Genomic DNA, 20,336 nt, shown 5'->3' with positions numbered 1-20,336 from the left:
TGGAGGCTCTGCAAGTGTGAAGGAGTTATTAGCTGGCGAGCTTCAAGTAAAGGGGGTGTGCCAAGATTTCCAATGAGAGATACGTACATTTCAGTATCTGGGGTATTTTTTTTCTGGAGTGGCTTGATTTTCCAAGGAAAGAATCTTCCAATCCATTGCTGAGGTTGCACAGGTGTGTCTACTGGCATGATGGGATAGGGCAGGGAAAGAGCAGCTCTCATTCAATCCCTCTGTTTTCAGCCACCCACATCCTCTTCCAAGATTATTCTAGTTCAGTTCCTCCAGTCAGTTGACTGGGGGGTGGGTGGGGGGAGCAGAGACAGGTGGGTGTCTAGATATCCAGGGTATAGAGATGGCTCTGGAGGGCTAGCTGCTCAAGACACTCACATAGTTCCCTAGGTTTCAGCCCCTCATCCCTGCGTCCTACTGCAACTGACACCTTCCATCTCGCCTTCCATCTCTGAGCTTCCCAGGGGCTCTACAGGAAAGTCACCTTGTCTCTCCACCACTGCCACTTTAGGGTAAAGCCCTATCACCCTACCACCTATGGAGTGAGCTCTCCTCCATATGGAGCTCTCCTCCATAACGTCTGCATGGTCATTCTTTGTCTTCATAGCTTTAAACACTACCTTTTCAGTGGGATTTTGAAAAGGGGATAGATAAATCCTTTGCTTTTAAACTGATCTAGCTTGACAAGGCTAATTATATTTATAAAACATTTCAAAAAAAAAAAAAAACATTTCAATACTAGAACAAGAACAGCAAGCAAGCCTTAGATGGAAAAAGCGATGCATAGAGCCCAATACCAGAATGCCTGGGTGGGTATCAATCCGGTGTGCGAGTAGCACTGGCATGTGTTATTCTGGATCTCTACAAGTGTTTGTATCCATGAAAGTTTATAACAAATACTGTTCAACAGAAGAGCTTCTGACCAAACAAATTTGTTCACTGCAATGCTTTGTTTATGATATTTGCTAAATGGGATCACATTTTACTCACCAATAATCTCTTCTGTGCTGACTCTGAGTTTTCTATGAAAATATTTCTTCTAATATTTATTAATAAAATTCTTTTCCAGGGTTTTACAGCCCTTTTCATTAGCTGCTGCTACCACAGTCAACACTAATTACATTTCAATCTTTGAATAAGGCCACCTCAGTTGATTATAATCTTAGCTCCCTGTTAGCAAATTAATCCGCATATTTGAATTTCATGAAATCTCCACAATTTACATTCCCTTGACAACAAACCTCAATCCAATATTTTCACAGAATGACATTTCTCAGCTGGGCACTGGTGTTTTAAACAAATGTGGATTTCCTTCCCGATCACAGTGTAAACATGAATTAATGAATGAATTTAAGGACAGCTGTTCATTTTCAGACACCAGGCCATGCCACAATCCTAATGTGCTCCATAGACACACTTGCTCAGTTGGAGACCAAGCACAACCAAGGACTTACATAATTTGGCAATAAACGTGGACCAATTGCCAGGACGTAACATTGGCACTTGGCAAACAAAAGTGGTGTTTTGGAGTGGAAATAATGCTTTTGGAAAAGACCACTAAATGATGATAATTGCTTTAGTTAGCAAGATCAATGAGTGTATTTCGGAGTAAGAACAAAGAGCTTCGCACTTGGAAGAACTATGAACATATGCCAGACAAACACAGTTCCTCTCTCTAGGCCATCACATGTTATCAGCTGAGCACAGAGATTAGTCACAATGCTGGGCCACATATCCCCACCTCACTGCTCTAATTCCTAGTGGCACCCCAAGACCTAGAAGCATATTCATCAGCCATTCCAAAGGCCCTGCCAGCTACCATGGAAACAGAGTTAGGCATTGGGAAATGTCACTGCCAGGTCTTGTCCTCCCTCCTGAGGATGACAGTCCACACGAGCCAGGCCAGGCTGGCCCAAACACCCAGCATGGCACCTGGCATAGTCAAAGGATTCTGTGTATGTTGCTTGAAACAAGTAATTTTTGCTTTATCATACAAGTCATTTAAAAGAGCATCTAAACCAGAGATAGGCACCTAATGAGCCTCCTCCGTGCAGTCTTGAGCATCATTCCAGGAAATAAGAAGTGAGCCACAAACCAAAAAGTAATTTCCCCTGAGTAAGATTCTGTGGCTGTTCTGCTCAGAGGGAAGCTACTACCAGTCGGATACACACAAGTTAACACTTCTAAAGAGTGGACAAAATGTTCACTCCTAAAAGACTTGCTTATAGGGCAGGTGGGAAGACATGAATTTTAGAGGGTATATCCATAATAGAACTTCAGTGAAAAATGGGTGTGGAAAGCTTAAGACTAGCAAAATGTATACTGTTTTTTTTTTTTTTTTTAAGATTTTATTTATTTACTCACAAGAGACAAAGAGAGAGGCTGAGACATAGGCAGAGGGAGAGACAGGCTCCCTGGGGGAGCCTGATGTGGGACTTGATCTCAGGACCCAGGGATCATGACCTGAGCCAAAGACAGACACTCAACCACTGAACCATCCAGGCATCCTGCAAATTGATTTTTAAATGTGCATATTCCCCAACATGACAGAAAGAGTCGGTCTTACCCAAACTAAGCTCCATGATCTTTCTTTTCATCCTTCCTTCCTATCAGTTCTGTGGTGCAAACATAGGAAACTGATCAAACTTTGAAGATTTCGGGGTGCCTGGGTGGCTCAGTTGATTAAGCATCTGCCTTCTGCTCAGGTCATCATCTCAGTGTCTTGGGATCGAGCCCCACATCCCTGCTGAGCAGAGAGCCTGTTTCTCCCTCTCCCTCCCGCCCTGCTTGTGTTTGCTCTCTCTAATAAAAATGAAAAATTAAAAAAAAAAAAAAACCTTTAAGGATTTCAAAGGGAATGTCTTCACAGAGTCAAGGCTGCAGAACTCCAAGGAAAGACAATTTCAAAAATAAACCCTGAGGTTTGAACATGACAGCAGAGTTGCTGTCTAATCTACATAGTTCAGGATGGTTTGAATAAGATGAGGATGACGACCAACATCTTAAATGAGAATGACAACCAAATGTTTTCCATTTGGGGAGAAAAATAAGTTTTTAATATAAGTGCTGCAGCTTGCCTCTAAATCCAGCCTCATACAGAAAGGAAAGTGGCTAAAGAGAGTGGGGAGGAAAAGGCCTGTAGAAAGCCTCCTTTTAAACTAAGGATGGATGCTTTGGAGAATCAACCAGAAGTGTAAGGATCAGGGGTCACTAGGACTAAGCAACTGACCACACTCAGATGCAGCATGGGTGCCAAGTTGGCTTTCCAGGGACCCCCCTCCCCACCTCTTCTCTGAAAGTCTGCCTCTCCTGTCCCCACGGACAGTCCCCACTACATTAGTCTCTGTTCTACTTTTGGCCATTCTGACCTCACTCTTCTTTTCTTATCTGGTTAGCATATATATTACCAATTACATTTATAATGTTCTTAAATTCCCAACTTTAACTCTAAAATTCAGTGACTGATATTTTATATTCCACATGGTCTCTGAAAAAAAAATACAGAATTCATGTCCAAACAGTGAAGATATATTATTCATACTTTTTCACCTCTTGACCCCGTAATGATTTCTAAAAAGTTCTCCCACCAATATAGGGCTAAGAGATGGAAGTCTGTGATTGTGAAGACAAGTAATGGAGCCCAGCACCAGGTGCGGGGGTGGAGAAGGTGTTCTGACATTTGACTCTGGTCAAATCTTGGTTCTGGGCAGGTTCTTTAACATCTCCGAGTGTTTCCCTATCTCTAAAGTCAGATTACTGATGATGACTGCATAAGATAATTGTGAAAATTAAATCATATATTGTAGGCTAAGTGAAATACCAGAAAATAATAGGTGAAAAAAAATTTAAGGTGGCATTTGTGGTCACAAGAAAGCTAACTTCTTGGGGCACCTGAGTGGCTCCATCAGTTAAGCATCTGACTCTTGGTTTCAGCTCAGGTCATGATCTTAGAGTTGTGAGATCAAGTCCCATGTTGGGCTCTATGCCAAGATTTTTTTTCTCTCTCTCTCTGCCTCTCCCCCTACTCCTTGGCTAAAGAAAAATAAATTTAAAACTTAAATTAAAAAAAAAGAAAGCTAACTCTGATCATAAAATGTTTTTAAAACATTTTTAGGCTAAAAGAGGCTAAAAACCCCACTGATTAACTGAACAGCATTAATCACCAACATCCTGAAATAATTTATTAACTAATTAAGAACACAAACAGCTCAGAATCTAAAGTACAGTGCTGTCTCCATAGTGGAAATTTAATAATTGTTGCAAGAATAAATGAATGTCTTTATGTTGCCAAGCACACAGAAAAGATCTTAACCAGAGACAGATCCATGACATTTGTGTTGACGTTTGGTGTAAGCCCCAAATACAAAAACAGAAGGTTATCTATCACTGCCTTTTTTCTATACGCCAAAATTTAGCCTCAAAATCCTCCTCAACATGCACCCCTAGAGTCACTGACAATCAGTGTAGACCTAAAATAAAACCTACTTGCCATTCCTGACACATGATACTTACCTAAAACAACCTGCACTGAAGCCAAATATCCAAGAAATGAACTTCCTAAAACCTGAGGGAGTCCTTTTAGATTTCCTGAGAAATCTGTCCAGTCTTGTCACTAACTACATCATAGTCAACACTAAACATCAGAATGGGGCAGCCTGAGTGGCTCAGCGGTTTAGCACCTGCCTTCAGCCCAGGGCGTGATCCTGGGGTCTCAGGATCGAGTCCCACACTGGGCTCCCTGCGTGGAGCCTGCTTCTCCCTCTGCCTGTGTCTGCCTCTCTCTCTGTGTGTCTCTCATGAATAAACGAAATCTTAAAAAATAAATAAATAAACAAACAAACATCAGAATGCTCCTCAAACTCCGTGCACCCTTTCTGCTCACATTCACACCATTGCCATTAAAAAATTCTCGCAGTCCACCAAGAGGAAGGGAACACTTTTACTGGTGCGAGAGAGAAGCTTCTATCCTCACAGTTATTACCACCTCGACCCTCAACATTTTCTTTTCCCCGTTAAAAAACAATCTCCCTTCAGCTATGAAAACCCTGTTCCTTCTTCCAGGCTCAGCTACTCCAGCAGTTCCTGCCTGTTCTGGATTTCCTGACAGTCTGCCTTTGGGGGCTCCACATGGGCTCTCCAGCAGGGGCTCTCCTGTTGATTGGTTTTGTCCCAACAACTGCATTTTAAGCGCTCCAAATGCCCAACTCTGAGTCAGGCATGCACATCATGGCTCACCGTGCCATGGCAGGTGCAGAACCTTTCTTTGCACCATCTTGTCTGCTCAGAGCCTCACAGTCCTTATTTTCTCCCCTTTAGGGATGTGTAAACTCTTGAGGGGTCAGTGACTTCCTGCAACGTCACACCTGGCTCAGGGGTGGCAAGTGATTTAGGATCAGACCTTCTGTCCCAGGGACCCAAGCTCTTTCTTGAGCAGGGACCACGTTTTCATTTTCTGCCTCCCGCAGCATCTGATACGATCACACCAGGCGTGGTCGGTGTGCCACTATGTCCCACCACACTGGCATGCCATCAGCCTCAGGGCTGTCACATCTCAGGAGCAGTGTTACTCTTCCAAGAGGCCTCCTCCTTGCCATATTCCTGGCACCCAGGACGGTGTCTTGCACATGCAGGCACCAAATGAATAAATGAATGAACTAATTAATAAAGTAGGCACGATGCACATAGCTCCTTTTAAAATTTGAACTTTTTTTTTTTTTTAAGATTTACTTATGAGAGAGAGAGAGAGGCAGAGACACAGAGGGAGGGCTCCCCACAGGAAGCCCGCTGTGGGACTGGATCCAGGATCCCAGGATCATGCCCTGAGCAAAGGCAATGCTCAACTACTGAGCCACTTAGGCAACCAAAACACTTTTTTTAAAGTCAACATTTCCCATAACAAATCTCCGATGCCCACCATTCATACACACTCCTACCTCCAGCTGCTATATGTGTCACTGTTTAAAACACTATATCTTAGGGGTGCCTGGGTGGCTCAGTGGTTGAGCATCTGCCTTCAGCTCAGGGAGTGATCCCTCTACCCGTGTCTCTGCATCTCTCTCATTGTCTCTCATGAATAAATAAATAAAATCTTTTTTTTAAAAGAAAAAATAAAACATTAGAACTTGATCATCAGCATCATTATGGCTTTCCTTCCCACCCATGTTTATATGATGTGTGTACTTCAAAGGCAGAAAATAGTCCGTGGGCTATCAAGCATCTTCTAAGGGAAGTAAGAGGGACACCGTGGAATTCCAACAATGCCAACTGTAAGAAGCCCAATTCCCAGAACTTCCTCAGACAATTCTCCAAAGTGAATTCCAAAGCTAGACATTCTCCCCTGAAATATATGTTATGCCTCCTGCCAAGTATCTCTTCTTGGTCACTCAAAATAAAAATCACCAGGGAAATCTGCCTTTCAGGGAAAGGTGGCAGGAGTCAGCATCCTAGGAAATCTCACCAAATGATTGCAAAATCCAGGGCCATCAAGGAAAGGTCCATGACATGCAGCCTTCCCACCTCCCTGCAGCCATCAATTCATAAGCCAACCAAATGCCATAAATGCACCTCTCAGGTTGTTTGCACTGGACCCAGAAAGACTAGCCTATCAAAGACAGGCACCTGGATTTGCCCACAGAGGCATCACACAGCATGACTACTAAAAACAAACAGAAGAGAACACTGGATAGCCACCCAAAATCTTAAAACATAAAATTAGAATAAACCTAAAATAGAGACCTAACAGATTCCCACACATGTAAATGCAGGTTGTCTGTTATCCAGTTATCATTGCAACATCTGCACCAGAAGTCCGATAAATTGTTGGGCGAGTGGCAGGAGCAGGGGGCTGTCCTAGAGCTCAAAGTCTTGCCAAACATGCTGGATCTCGTTCGCACTGGTTACTCGGGTAAGTGGAGAATGGAACGTTCTTTTAGATAATCTGAGCATTTCTGAAGTCCTTACCCCTCTTCTCCTTTCCTGAAAGCAGTCCCACCCTATCCCCACCTTCACTGTCTGCTCTTCGTCTCTGCTCCAGTCTCCCTGGGCAGCCCAATGTGGGCTGCACAACTCCACGTGGCTAAGCTCATTAATATGAGAGACTCAGATTATATTTGGAGTTGTATGGTCTGAATGCTTATGTCTCCCCCCCACCCCAAAAGAATTCATGCTGAATTCCTAACCCCCAAAGATGATGGGGCCTCTGGGAAGTGCTGAGGTAATTGAGGGTAGAGCCCTCACAAATGAGATCAGTGTTCTTTTAAAAGAGACCCCAGATAGGCACCTGGGTGGCTCAGCTGGTTAAGTGTCTGCCTTCGGCTCAGGTCATGGTCTCGGGGTCCTGGGATGGAGCCCTGTACTGGGTCCCCACCCCCAGCTGTGCTCTCACTCACTCTCTCTCTCAAATGAATAGCTAAAAAATTTTTTAAAGTAAAAATAAAAGAGGGAGATCCCTGGGTGGCTCAGCGGTTTAGCGCCGCCTTCGGCCCAGGGTGTGATCCTGGAGACCCAGGATCGAGTCCCATGTCAGGCTCCGTGCATGGAGCCTGCTTCTCCCTCTGCCTGTGTCTCTGCCTCTCTCTCTGTCTCTTCTTGAATAAATAAATAAAATCTTAAAAAAAAAAAAAGTAAAAATAAAAGAAAGAGAAAAGACCCCAGAGATTCTTCTAGTCCCTTCTACCTTGTGGGGACACAGCAAGAAGGCACCAGCTATGAACCAGGAATAGGACCCTCATCAGAATGCCACACGCTGCTGGTGCCTTGATTCTAGACTTCCAAAACGGTGAGAAATCCATTTCTGTTGTTTATAAACTACCCAGTCTCTAGTATTTTGTTGGAGCAGCCCAGAGGGACAAAGACAGAAACGAGCAGGATATAAATGCACATATATATTCAAATGAAATGTGTATGGAAGTACCACTCACAGCTCCTTTCAAAGCAAGGATCTGTCTCCTCTTGGGTCTCATTTCCCAAGGGGACAATCCTCTCCTCTCCAGCCTCTGGGGGCCAGAGGCATCTGGGGGCAAAAGTCAGAACTGGGAGCTTTTGCCTACACACCTTCATAACCCCCAGCCCTAGCAGCGATGGGGAAAGGCCATCAACTCCACTTTTTGTTTTATACGGAAATATCATTACTTTATACAGATGTCTTGGGTACTGAAGTTTAATGATTCATGATGTTCTTCAATAATTAGAAATTGAAGCAGTAACCAGAAACAGAAGGTTCAATTATGTAAATAAACAAAAGTATTACCCATTTTATCTTTTGGGGGTTTGTCAGTATATTCTTTGGTATGCATAGGAATATGGGTATTTTTATATCCACTCTCTTGAAAGCATGCTAAAATAGCCCACTCGGAGCCACACTAGTCTTATTGTGTTAAAAATAGCTTTTCACAAGCAGTTTGAGATGTTAAAACCTATTCCTAGGTGTCCCAATTTCACAAGCTTGTGTCAGTACAGATGCCTTTAAAGAAAAAATACTCAGGGCGCCTATGTAGTTCAGTTGGCTATGCATCTGCCTCGGCTCACTCAGGTCATGATCCCAGGGTCCTGGGATTGAGCCCCGTATGGGGCTCCCTGCTCAGCGGGGAGTTTGCTTCTCTCTTTCCCTCTGCCTGCCGCTCCCCCTGCTTGTGCTCTCTCTCTCTCTCCATGTCGGATAAATAAAATCTCTTAAAAAAAAAAATCTCAAAGACCCTTAGTAATGTACAAATATAAAACTATTATGATATCACACAACCAAAACAAATCTGCACAAATTAAACAAATTATATTTTTGTTTATTCAAACAAAATACAATTCAAATTCACAAAATAAACTTAATATCCAAGGTACTGTTAATTTTGCTGAAACTGAATCACCCTATGTGGTGTGAACAAGAAGACACTGACTCTTACAGTGCAGGTCCTCCTGGTTTCACTGCATACACATTACCTTGTACAATTTCCTTTTTTATTTTTTTAAGATTTTATTTATTTGAGAGCAAGAGAGAGAGCACGCACACAAGCAGAGTGGGGAGCAGAAGCAGAGGGAGAAGCAGACGCCCTACTGAGGAGGGAGCCCCATGCAGGGCTCCATCCCAGGACCTTGGGATCATGACCTAAGCCAAAGGCAGATGCTTAACCAAATGAGCCACCCAGGTGCCCCATCCTTGTGCAATTTTCCATGCTCTTTCCTTATTCAGGCGATTGCAACACTTCCCTTTGTGCAGTCTGCCATAAAACTACTGGGTCTTCCCGTGGTACGACGGCCTCATTTATGTTCTCACTGTATCTCAGTTTCTTTCCAATAACAGTTCACGATAGTTAAAACACAATAATATTACCTGAAACCCAAGTTTTATAAACATAGCCACTGGAACTGAGTGTTGGGACCCAGGGGTCACCCCGTCACTCAGGATATGTGGATGCTAAATCCCATTTGGTCCCTAACTAGTTGTCACAGAGAGGCTCTCTCTGGGCTAGGCCCCCTTCCACGGCATTACACGGACACAGTTCTGTTCCCACAGAACTTACACACTAGTGGGGAGAGAGAACAAACAAGTAACTCAGGTAGTGACAAGTGCTGTGAAGAAAATGAAGAAGGGCAAGGAAGACGCAAGTGGTGGTGAAGATCCATCAGAGCTACAATGACCAAGGAAGGCCTCTCTGAGAGGAGAACATCTGATTTGAAGGCTATGAGGAGGGCTCTGCAAGCCGGGTGAGCACCAGGTAAACAGAACAGCAAGTCTAGAGTTCCCAAAAAAAGGGATGTTTTATTCAAGTCAGAGAATTAACAAGAAAGCCAACCTGGCCGGAACAAATTGAGAGGTGAGCAGGGGAGGTAAGGCAGAGGGCAGAGCAGTGTGCAGGAGCCAAATTATGGGGGACCTGAGGGGATCTAAATGGCTCTGGGTCTCATCCCAAGTCAGGTGGTTAGTCACCAATAGGAGCAAATGTTATTCAAAATCAGGGGCCTGATGAGCTCCCCTAGGAAGTAACACAGATGGAGAGGCTGAGGACTGGGCCCCGGGGCCTTGCTACATGGGGTGCTCCTGGACCAGAGTAACAGCATCATCTGGGAGCCCCACCCAGACCCACTGAATCATTATCTGTATTTGATGAGATCCAGGAGGGCCTAGGCCCCATGCCAGCAACACTGAGGAGAGGGAACAAAGATACCAGAGTAGGGCCAGCCACCAGGGGATGGGAGAAAACCGGGGAGTGTGGTGGCCTACAAGCCCACAGAAGCTGGCATTTCAGAAAGAGAAAGAAAGAGGGTCCAATAAGACGCTGAGAAGCCAGTGAAGACTAGGGCGTGATCCTAGTAGTAGGCAGGACAGAGATCAAAAGTGAAGAGAACTCTGTCACTGACTAGGAAGGCAGGGACGCCTGACCAGAGCAGGCAAGCAAAGGAACGGAGCAAAGACAACTCTTTCAAGGAACGTCAATTATCACAGAAACTAAAATACAAAAATACAGGCAGGCATGGAAACCCGAGGTGCCTCCCCTGCCCACCAGACTCCCCTTCCACCCCAGTATGAGGTCTCTGCAGGAGCTGCCCCCAACCCCCAGGAGTGTGTCTGCAGTCTGGGAGGGCACCAAAGAAACACAAAATCTGGTCTTGAAGCTCACAAAATTCTGAGCCAGACCTCACCTAATTTTGAGGAATGTTACTCTTCTCCCTCCCTCTGGCACTGGCCTACTGTCCTGGTTGCAGCCCAGCCTCCATGGGTGTGCTGGGAGCCCAGCTGCAGAAGAGGTACAGTCTGCATTTCATTTGGATCAACGGCAGAAGCACATGGAAATACCTTTCCACCTTGGAAATGCCAGAGAAGACATAAGCAAATCCAACTGAAAAGAATCCAAAAGGGAAAAAGTCATTCCTTCTCCCTCTCCCCTACAGGACTCCTTGACCTACTCATGCCCATGCCCATGCCCACTGAGTCCTACCCCCAGGAGAGAAGAGCCTACAGAGAATCACATTCTCCAAGTAAGGAGGCTTTCCGAGACCATGGAACCCAGCCTGACTTCCATTAGGCAAACCACTTTCAAACTCCTTAGTTCCCAGTGTTTAGACCCAAATCATGGCTCTGGGATGCATTCCCATCCCCATTATCACACTTCTTTTCCCTCAGGAACATGAGAGCAGCAACTCTGGTTCACTTCCCTATGCCTACACGCAGTACTGACATTAGTCCCTCGTCTTTGTCTTACCTGTTCCATAACACGCCACATGGAAGTACTTCTTTATATGATAATAAATAACAATAATAATAATAATAATGTAATTAACTCTTAAACACTCACATTCTGCACCAAGCACACTCCTAAATGCTTGTACACTAAACATTAAACTACTTTGAACTGTAATGTCCACAACCAACCTCTGGAGATTCGCCCAATGTTGAACATTAACACCCACACTTTAATTTGGGTGGGTAAGCGATGATCTGTATAGAAAAAGACTGCAAAAGGGGGAACATACTTAAAGGTCTTATTTTTCTCCTAGGGGCTCAGTTTAGAAAGGTTCTGTATTAAAACCCAAAGTGTAATTTGTTTTCCTGGCTAGCTCTCCCCAGTTGGAGCTTCCTCTGAGTCACAGCAGTAGAAATCGCAGCGTGAAGCCCTAGCAAGTTTACCCTGTATGCTTTGACTGTCCTGAGGGTGGCAGGAAGCAGACATTCCTATCAAAACAGGTGCCAAGTTGTGAGATGCAACAGGAAATAAAAGTAAGTTAGCTTTTTAAAAATCCTAGACATGAAAAAGATCACTACAAAGGAAAGAGAAAAAATGAAGAGGAAAAAGGAAGAAACAAATGGAAAACAATGAAAGGAAGTCCCTCCCTGGCAGTTAAGAGGTTTTTGGTGTTTTTTTTTTTTTTTTTTTTTTTTTTTTTTAACCTGCCCATCTGTAAGAGTTGAGGGTCACACATTTCCCTGAGCTTCAGGCTTGTTTTTGTTTCCTAAGCCAGTGACAGCTCCTATGACTTCTCTAATTCTATGGCATGAGCAGAGAGTTGTAAGGCAAAGACACGATCATCTATCTAAGGAGCTAAAAACATTTAACAGTAAAAGTAGAAACATGAAAAACTCACATCGGCATCCCAGAGAAATATCTGCCTCAAGGAAGCCTTGGCCTTTAACAGAGAACTTTTACCAATCACTCACATCCACATTGCAATGTTATAGCTTACCAAGCACTTCCAAATTCACAATCTCGGGCAGGGCAGGAGCTGGAGCCCTGCTCAGAGCCATCAGAGATGCTCTCCCACCCTTCTCCGTGAGCTTCCTGCTTCTAAAACCAGCCCCGCCCCCGCCCCCCCCCCCATATCACACAGGTTCAGTATGTTTGGGGAATGGGGTTATGTTTTTCTCCAACTAAGTGATTATAATCTTTCCACTGAGAAACATTCCTTGATCCTAATGCTTCTTTTGGCCAAAAGTGTCCCATCATAGCATCAGACAATTGTAATAGAGGCTTTACCCTGAAGCTTTCATATGTAAATATACCACTAAGAATGTTACCTGGACCCATCTCCTACCCCAGATCACTGCAGGAAAAATAGGGTCCTTTCTCATTTAAAGGTAGAACGGGAATTGAGTTTTAGTTTAAGAAAGGGCCCCTCAACATTGCAGGGATGCCTATCCTTCTATAAGAGGGGTGCATGAATCTGTCTCACAACAAAACACCATATGCTGAGTGGATGAAACGATAGAAATTTATTTCTCACAGTTCTGGAGGCTGGAAGTTTAAGATCAATCAAGGCTCTGACTGACCTGAATTCCTGATGAGAGCTCCCTTCCTGGCTTGTAGATGGCAGATTTCTCCCTGGGTCAGCACAAGGCCCTTCCTCAGTGCCTGTGTGCAGAGGGAGATCTCTCTCTCTCTTCCTCTTCTTCCAAAACCACTAATCCCATGGTGAGGGCCCTACCCTTATGATCTAACCTAATCTAATCCTAATTACTTCTCAAAGGCTCCATCTCCAAATGCCATCACATGGAGGGTTAGGACTTTGACACGTGCATTTGGGGGGAATATAAACATTTAGTTCTGCAAATGGGTAGAGACAAAAGGAAGCAGAAAGAGAAAAGATGATGGGAACCCTGTCACCCAGTGGCAAGGACCCCACCAATCATTTGGTAGATAGAATTAAACATCCCCAAGCTTTTTCCTAACTCTGTTCCCCAACAGCTAAGCCTACATCTCCCTATTTTTCTCTCCCAAAGAACCATCAGATTGAAAGAGATCTATCCGTATTGCGAATGCATGAAACAACTTCACAGAACGGGGTAAGGAAAAAAGGAAATGTTCTAAGTAACTCTAGAAATGAGTAGAGACCATAAGACCAAAAGCAAAAGGAACTATACACAGGTATTTTAGGGTAGTTGATAAAGTTGTTTCCTACAGAGGGATGGGTTAACAATGCTGAAACCACTACATGTGTATACTAGGACTAGACAAACTGTTAAGTAAATGGATGGCAGATGGTGGGAGCCTTGTTTCTTCTCACTGTTGGAGTGGGAGGCTATAGATTTACAAGAGGAGAAGGCTAGGATGATCTTCTGATGGTGGGTTTACACTTGGAGACAAGAGTGGGAACTTGTATTTAGCTCAGTATTGATACAGATAGGTCCATATTTATTTTATTAGGCCCATGTTTATTTTTTTTAAGATTTTATTTATTTATTCATGAGAGACACACAGAGAGAAAGAGAGGCAGAGACACAGGAAGAGGGAGAAGCAGGCTCCACGCAGGGAGCCCAATGTGGGACTCGATCCTGGGTCTCCAGATCACACCCTGGGCTGAAGGCGGCGCTAAACCGCTGAGCCACCTGGGCTGCCCTAGGTACATATTCATAAATACCCTACATACATAGTTTTTCCTTGCTCTGTCAGCCAAGAGGGCTTAGAAGCAACAATACTGCAGTAGCAATGAGCATATCTAACATCCAAATCTTGGTTTATAATACCAATTAATTCTCTCCTAAAAGGAACCAGGGTTTCTTTAAGAAATGGCTACTTCTAGGACTGGGGCAGGAGACATACAAGAGAGCCTGGAGCATCTTGTAGTGCCAGAAAGTAAGGAGGTGCTTTAAAAACTAAAAAACAAAACAAACGACCCACAGTATAATATATAATTAATATATAATTAATGTAATAATGGAGATATATGTAAGAGACATGGAGCTTCCAATGGCCAAAACTAGAACACTTTAAGCAACAAAGAAGTATTAAAACTCAAAATATAAAAATAAGTATCTATGAGTACATGTTTATATAAGCAAATGATTAAATAAGTACATAAATGAAGAAAGAGGGACAAATCTCCCATGCAGAAGAATTCTAAATAACTGATTCAGATTATCTGCCTTAAAGGAAGGAGAATATAACTCCTCACTCCCTGAGTATAGGCCGCACACAGTAACTTCCTTCCAGAGAGAACAGTATGGAAAGAAGAAAAAAAGAATAACTTTGGGGATCCCTGGGTGGCGCAGCGGTTTGGCGCCTGCCTTTGGCCCAGGGCGCGATCCTGGAGACCCAGGATCGAGTCCCACATTGGGCTCCCGGTGCATGGAGCCTGCTTCTCCCTCTGCCTATGTCTCTGCCTCTCTCTCTCTCTCTCTCTGTGACTATCATAAATAAATAAAAATTTTTAAAAAATAAAAAAAAAAGAATAATTTTGCAGTGGAGAAACCTGACAACATGACCTCAGCCAGGTCCACACTTCATCAAGGTCAATAGCAAGTGATAAGTCATATTGATAGTGTTTACTGTGATGAAAATGGCACTTTACCTGTTTTCTTCCCCAAAACTCCTAATACCAGTGTAATCATGAGAAAAGCCTAAGACAAATAGCAATAGAAAGGCATCCTATAAAATATCTGACTAGTCCTCCTCAAAACTGTCCACAACATCAGAAACAAAAGTAGTCTCAGGAATTATGTCAGCCCAGAAGAGTCTACAGAGGCATGACAACTACATGTAATATGGTATCCTAGATGTGATTCTTGAACAGAAAAAGGACATTAAAGGATCCCTGGGTGGCTCAGTGGTTTGGCACCTGCCTTCGGCCCAGGGTGTGATCCTGGAGTTCCGGGATCGAGTCCCGCATTGGGCACCCTGCATGGAGTCTGTTTCTCCCTCTGCCTGTGTCCCTGTGTCTCTGCCCCTCTCTCTCTCTCTCTCTCATGAATAAATAAATAAAATCTAAAAAAAAAAAAAAAAAGAATAAGGAAAAGGGTATTAGATGGAGTGCCTGGGTGGCTCGGTTGGTTGAATGTCTGCCTTTGGCTCAGGTCATGATCTCAGGGTCCTTGGATGGAGCCCCACATCGGGCTCCCCACTTGGTGGGAAGCCTGCTTCTTCTTCCTCTCCCCCTGCCTGCGGCTCCCCCTGCTTGTGTTCTCTTTGTGTCAAATAAGTAAAATCGTTAAAAAGAAAAAGGACATTAGATAAAAACCAAGGAAATCTAAAGACAATAATGGACTGTAATAATAATTTATCAATATTGGTTTCGTAATTGTGACAAACCAAATGTATGATGTTAATAGAGGAAACTGGGTGGGTAGTATATGGAAACTCTCCATACTATCATCACAATCTTGTTATGAATCTAAAACTATTGTAAAATTAAAAGTTGTTGTTTTTTTGTTTTTGTTTTTGTTTTGTTTTGTTTTGTTTTTTAAGTATCATTTAAAAAGAAGCCACCAGGCAGTCAAACCCACTGCTGTGGTCCTTGCGGTCACTCCAGAGCCAACACTTGCAATTCCTGACTCATCTTCCACCTCTAGCCTGTTGGGTGGTCAGAACACAGATACTCATGTCCTTCAACAAGTTACCAGGCATACCACCCTGGTTAGATCTCAAAGCAGTACTGCTGGATGGTACCTCCGCCAAAAAAGAACAGGGTAAATAATCTTCCAGGACCCAGTGAGCACAGAGCGTCCCGTCACAGGGACCTGAACAGAAACTCAGCAAGTTCCCGAGCTCAAAGGCTGTGCAAGGTGGAGTGTGAATATGCTCTCCAGCTGGCGACAGTTTCCCAGAAGACAAAGAGAAGAGCAAAATGACCAAAAAACTTGCAAACTGGGGGCGCCTGGGTGGCTCAGTTGGTTGAGCATCTGCCTTCAGCTCAGGTCATGTCCCAGGGTCCTAGGATCCAGGCCCCATCAGGCTCCCTGCTCAGCAGCGAGTCTGCTTCTCCCTCTCCCTCTGCCTCTCCTCCAGCTCATGCTCTCTCTTACTTTCTCTCTCAAAACAATAAATAGAATTAAAAAAAAAAAAACTTGCAAACTGCATCTTGTGGAGGGGAGAATGAGCATGTGGAAAGCTGGACAAACACTGAAACTATACCTTCCCCAGAGAACACAGCATGGGGGCAGAGTTTAAATGGGGCGTCAAACAAAACCTATTCACCAGTGTTGCTTATGGACGACAGAACTCTGGCCCCTTCCTCCTCCATCTCAGAGCCAAAGAGCTCTCCTAGAGAGAAACATTAATTGAATGAAAAACAGAGGAGCTGTGTTAGTCAAAGAACAGGGGAAATAAAACAGAAGAAAACAGAGAAATAAAAAGAGATTGAGAGCAAGGAAGAAATAGTGAAAAATGAGAGATAAGAGGAAACCAATTATACGGAATAAGATATTAATTAAACTTGCTTGGCCACAGGAAGCCACAGTGACAGGAAGCGCAGACCAGGGTATCATTTGGGCTGAACAGACGGAGTGGCCAAGTTAAAGCCCCATTTAAAACATTCCTTAATAAGCACCACCTGAGGGACGCCTGGGTGGCTCAGTGGTTGGGCCTCTGCCTTCAGCTCAGGGCCCGATCTGAGAATCTCAGGATCGAGTCCCACATTGGGGTCCCTGCAGGGAGCCTGCTTCTCCCCCTGCCTATGTCTCTGCCTCTCTCTGTGTGTCTCTCATGAATAAATAAATAAAATCCTTATAAAAAAAATTAAATGGCACCTGAGGACTCAGCTGCCCAGCCACGCTCTTCACAGCTGCTCCCTTCTTATAAATGCTTGTCCCTCTGAGACTATCCCTGAGATCTCAGACACCTGGGACTGTCACCTGCCAGAGCCAGACTATCACCACCATGCTTTGATCTGGACCCCGTGCTGCCAAAGACCTAAGCCACACAGTCAAAGACCATATCTGCCAGGCAGTGACACAGATCCAATCCCAAGGCCCACCAGACACCCCGGCGACATCTCCCTAGACCCTCTTCCAGCTTCCTCCACAGGAGCTATATTTTTTATTTTAAATTAATGTCCGCCTCCTCTATGAGACTGCAAGAGACATGAAAACGAGGGCTATATTGGGTTTTGCTCACCATTTTACCCCATTCCCTGTTCTGTTGTGTCAATTGCTCCAGAAGATTCTTCACTATGCCCTTGCCCCAAACCATACACCTAGTAGGTGATAGACATGGGATTTATACCCTGAAGCCTGTGCTCTGAATCACTAAAACCACAGAAACCAAGGAAACACAGGCAATGTGTTGAGAGTTTAGGGGCCAAACAGACTGGACGATGGGTCATGCCTAACAAAATTCAGTTTAACAGAGAGAATCAAAGGCTCTGAAGAAACCGACTGTTTGACTCCACGACAGCTAAGGCACAGAAGCAAATCTTGTTTTTTGTGTGTGTTTTGTTTCGTTTTGTTTTGTTTTTGCAAATCTTGTTTTTTAAGGAAAAAAAAAAGAGTCGGGGCATCATAGCTGATAACAAGCTCACCGTGAGACAGAGGATGGTCAATGAGCACAATGATCTCTGGGAATTATACATCCAGGTTCAGCAGGGCAGTAACATTGTAGACTCCCCTGAAACCAAGAACAGCTACCAACTATTTCAGAAGTGTGTCTTCCTCCCCAAGCACACAGCCTCAGGGGAACATGTAGGGAGTCCCAAGGACAAAAGAGCCCAGTAATCACATTAGCCAAATGAACCCTGCTGATTGGTGTGTTAGATCCCTCTCCCTGATAAGTTAGGGAGCCCCCTCTCCTTGGGGTGGATCAGCAAGAGTCTGGCTTGGGCAGACAGGATGATTTCAGGACCGAGAAGCTAAAAGCAGGCACTGGGCACAGGGGAGGAGTACAAGGCTGAGAACAGGATAAACTGTCTCCAAACATAAATACCAGAAGGGCTGCCATGTGAAAAGGGATTAGACTTTCTCTGCGTGGCTCCAAAGGTTAGAACGAGGAATAATGACTAAATGGGCCAGGGACACAAATTCAATCTAAGGCTGGGAAAGTCTTCTAACAGTTAGAGATGCCTAATGATAAAATTAGGCTGTTCTGGGAGACAGTGAGATCCCCATCAGTGGAGGAAGGCAAATAGGGCGGGGCTGCCTATTCATTCACAGGCAGGATTGAGAAGGAACTCCAGCCTCAGCCCCTCAGCAAGGGCAGGTTCTTCCAAATCTGAGAAGCAATGATCTCATCTCCTATCTACTCAGTGACAACTATCCACTTACATATACAGAGAAAATATCAACATGATCACACAAAAATAAGAAGCAAGGAAGTAAGTACAGCAGGGAACAGTCTAGGACAAAAGAGGGTAAGAGGACAACCAAAGGGTAAAGTTTTCTCCAGATCTTATTCTGCATTTTTATCTGAACACTGACTTGAAAATAACAGTCCCTATGGGATGCCTGGGTGGCTCAGTGGTTGAGGAGCTGCCTTCCGCTCAGGGGTGATCCCAGGGTCCTGGGATCAAGTCCCGCACTGGACTCCCCACAGGGAGCCTGCTTCTCCCTCTGCCTATGTTTCTGCCTCTCTCTCTCTCTCTCTCTCTCTCTCTGCCTCTCATGAATAAGTAAAATCTTGAAAGAAAGAAAAGAAAAGAAAAGAAAAGAAAAGAAAAGAAAAGAAAAGAAAAGAAAAGAAAAGAAAAGGTCCCTTGACCAAAGGGAAGCTGCCCCTGCCTGCAGCTGGGGTGTGGGTGTTGGACCACCAACACATGCACCGCTGAGGCACTCCAGCCTGGACTGGAAGTGAAGGAGAATTACTTCAGGCACTTCCTTGACATCAGGCGTATCCCCAAATCCTCATCATCAGTTGGCTGCCCTCTTGACAGAGGAAGGAAGTCAAAGGAAAACTGAGGACATCACATTAAAAGGCTATGAGCATCAAGGGGCCACTGACAGCGAACACAGGAAAAATATGAGCCTTGATGGACTTTTCAAAGAAGCACTTGGCACTCAGAGTTTGCAGTATCTGTTCTTGCAGTACTAAGAGAGAGGTGGAACCCAGCATGAAGACTCCTCTCGGGAAAGTACTGCAAGATACTAAGAAACTCCCTATAGAAGCTGAGTCAAAGGCCAATAAAATCATTCTCATCAAAGAAGAGAATGGAAAAAAAAAAAAGGCGTGAAAGCTGCTCAGGCCATGGCAGGGAGGCTGGAAAAGCCCAACTGTAAGCTCCCTGAGGACAAGGACGGCAGGTGTGGTCTCGCCTTCCCAAACCACAGAGAGCACAGCTGGGGTAAGAAGGAACCCGTGAACGAATGCCCAGGCAGCACTGAGTGAGGCCACAGAGGGCGAAGACACAGACTGCAGACAGCCCAAGAGGACTCTAGATTCTACTAAACAGTCAGAAACCGGCTCCTATCAGAAAAACCTGAAAGTACAGATGGAGCACCTGCCTATGGCACACTTCTGTAATATTTTGACATCAAGAAAAACATTGCCAATGGCACCATGCAATATGGTATAAATTTGACACACATATTAGTAAACTCTTTCAACTCCTTTTTTTTTTTTCACATGGTCTTTGTGGTACAGAGCTGATTTGTGTTCTCTAAGCTGTTCTAGCTTATTTTCAGGCTCCTGTATCAAAAACAAAACTACTGATGTCTTATTATTTTCAGGTAAATCTGATTTTATCCACTGAATCTGAAATGACACAAACATGATAAACTTCACTCTTAGTTAAAAAAAAAAAAAAAAAAAAAAAAGGAGGGAACGCCTGGGTGGCTCAGCGGTTGAGCCTTCAGCTCAGGGTGTGACCCTGGAGTGCGGGGATCGAGTCCCACATCAGGTTCCCTGCATGGAGCCTGCTTCTCCCTCTGCCTCTCTCTGTGTGCCCCTCATGAATAAATACATGAAAAGAAGAAAAAAGAAAGGAAGAAAGGAAGGAAGGAAGGAAGGAAGGAAGGAAGGAAGGAAGGAAGGAAGGAAGGAAGGAAGGAAGAAAGAAAGAAAGAAAGAAAGAAAGAAAGAAAGAAAGAAAGAAAGAGAAAGAAAGGAAAGAAAGAATTGCATTTTATCTTTTCAGCAAAGGAGAAGAGAAAATAAAGCCACACATGTGTATCATGTTTAATACAAGAATTGAAGAGGACCCTC

The 20,336-nt window shown here is 44.2% G+C and overlaps 1 protein-coding gene across 6 annotated transcripts in view; it reads right to left on the bottom strand.

Annotated features, from left to right (window-relative positions):
- The window catches only part of CGNL1 (cingulin like 1), a 186,321-nt gene that overhangs the window by 107,385 nt on the left and 58,600 nt on the right, over positions 1–20,336 (bottom strand). The gene's annotated exons all lie outside the window — the stretch shown is intronic.

This window comes from Canis aureus, chromosome 32 (assembly GCF_053574225.1).
Source record: "Canis aureus isolate CA01 chromosome 32, VMU_Caureus_v.1.0, whole genome shotgun sequence".
NCBI classification, from domain to species: Eukaryota; Metazoa; Chordata; class Mammalia; order Carnivora; family Canidae; genus Canis; species Canis aureus.
The sequence above is the reverse complement of the archived record's forward strand: the minus strand, read 5'-3'. Positions and strand labels throughout refer to the sequence as shown.